We start from the raw sequence: 2,500 nt of genomic DNA on the forward strand, positions 1-2,500 counted from the left end.
ACATTTATTAATTAAGTTTTCTAGGCGTATATCAAATTAAATTAAATTAAATTAATATCAACAAAATAAGAATAATCACTTCTCTCATGTACAGTATTATTGTGCTGAAAGCACATATCACATTTATAATTCTTAAGTACCGTCTGATACATTAACATTTAATAAGATATTACAAATATGTGCAAGTAAGTTTGTGTGTATGTGTGTAAGTGCTCTAAGCAGTTCGCTATGTCTCACGACTCGACTAGACTTAAACAAGTGACTGACAAAGTCCTCACATAAACTAACTTCTTGACCGGCTGGCAACCAGAACAGTCTGCTTGAACAATAAAAAGAATGCTAAGCCCAATAGCAATATAACAAGCAACTGCGACACAATCAGGAACAAGGAGATAATATAACGACACTAAGTAGGGACCATCTGCAGATCCTCCACAAAAGTCACAAAACTCCCATACTACTGAATCTAAGTTCAGCATAAGAAAATCCCCGACTGTGACAGTACACAGAAACCAGTACAAGTTAGGTCAGAAGCTACAGCTCAGGACCTGAGTTGCTCAGAGTGTCTAAGCGACACACAACCTCAGTACAACGTCGAAAATCACTAAGTCTATACAATGTTCTGTGAACAGAGTTCTACAGAACTAACAAGAATAATGAGACGAGACGATCTTCCAACAAGAGCCAATAAGGGAGAATTAGGCACTTCTTGTCAGGAATACGTCCAACCACCAAGAGAGTCTAAACCAGACTGAATACTTCAGGCGAGGTGAGGACACCCCCCACCCTCGATCACGTGATAGCTCCGTGGACAGTTGCAGCTCAGCAACAGAAGCCGGCAGAGTGACGAGCCACAAGCGATAATTACAGTAGTTAGACAATCAAGACTTGAACTGAGCACATAATATGTTACATCCTACCTAACAACATAACTAAGTCAAATAATAATATAAAGCAATATATTTACGATTTAGCTATTATCGCAAATATAAGCAATATAAAATTATATGAAAAAGGTAATATACATAATAATATACATTATATACATTGCAACCCATTCAGGGGTTGCAACACTGGTCTAGCATCAACGCTACCAGATCATCACTAGCTGGTCTAGCATCAACGCTACCAGACTAGCACTAGCTGGTTTAGCATCAACGCTACCAGACCAGCACCAGCTCCTCTAGCATCAACGCTACCAGACCAGCACTAGCCGGTCTAGCATCAACGCTACCAGACTAGCACTAGCTGGTTTAGCATCAACGCTACCAGACCAGCACCAGCTCCTCTAGCATCAACGCTACTAGACCAGCACCAGCTCCTCTAGCATCAACGCTACCAGACCAGCACTAGCTGGTCTAGCATCAACGCTACCAGACTAGCACTAGCTAGTCTAGCATCAACGCTACCAGACCCGCACTAGCTGGTCTAGCATCAATGCTACCAGACTAGCACTAGCTGGTCTATCATCAGAGCTACCAAACCAGCACTAGCTGGTCTAGCATCAACGCTACCAGACTAGCACTAGCTTGTCTAGTATCAGAGCTACCAGACTAGCACTAGCTGGTCTAGCATCAGAGCTACTAAACCAGCACTAGCTGGTATAGCATCAACGCTTCCAGACCCGCACTACCTGGTCTAGCATCAACGCTACCAGACTAGCACTAGCTGGTCTAGCATCAGAGCTACCAAACCAGCACTAGCTGGTCTAGCATCAACGCTACCAGACTAGCACTAGCTTGTCTAGTATCAGAGCTACCAGACTAGCACTAGCTGGTCTAGCATCAGAGCTACCAAACCAGCACTAGCTGGTCTAGCATCAACGCTACCAGACCCGCACTAGCTGGTCTAGCATCAACGCTACCAGACTAGCACTAGCTGGTCTAGCATCAACGCTACCAGACTAGCACTAGCAGGTCTAGCATCACAACATAGTGTCGCCCAAACGAGCCGCGCATCCCGCTGTTCCCCCCTCAACAACGTTAATGCTAAAAGCCTGATAATAATATCCTGCCGTAAATCGTGATTTACTTATAGCGTTACCTGTGCAGCGCTATGTTAAGAACACCGTCATAAATTCCGGGGAAGCTGTCGCCTCGGATCGCATGCAATAAGCGTTCGCGAGTAATCCGGGAGAATCCGTCTCGTTTCCCGTCACTCGTAAACATGAGACAAGTGAAAGAAAATGTATTGTTGTGTGTATGACGTCGTCCCGGCAAGAGACATACGATATTGGACCCTTCTGGACGTGCCCTTAAGGGTGATAATTATTCTCCGCAAGTCTAGGAATATCGAGCCTCAATTTTCTGTAATAACAATGAGTTTGAAATTTCAGATTTTTCGCTTAGGAGGCCTAAGTGCTTAATTATATATATAAATAAATAAATATATATATATATATATATATATATATATATATATATATATATATATATATATATATATATATATATATATATACATATATATATATATATTATATATATATATAAATATATAT

Source organism: Cherax quadricarinatus, chromosome 51 (genome assembly GCF_038502225.1).
Source record: "Cherax quadricarinatus isolate ZL_2023a chromosome 51, ASM3850222v1, whole genome shotgun sequence".
Classification (NCBI taxonomy): domain Eukaryota; kingdom Metazoa; phylum Arthropoda; class Malacostraca; order Decapoda; family Parastacidae; genus Cherax; species Cherax quadricarinatus.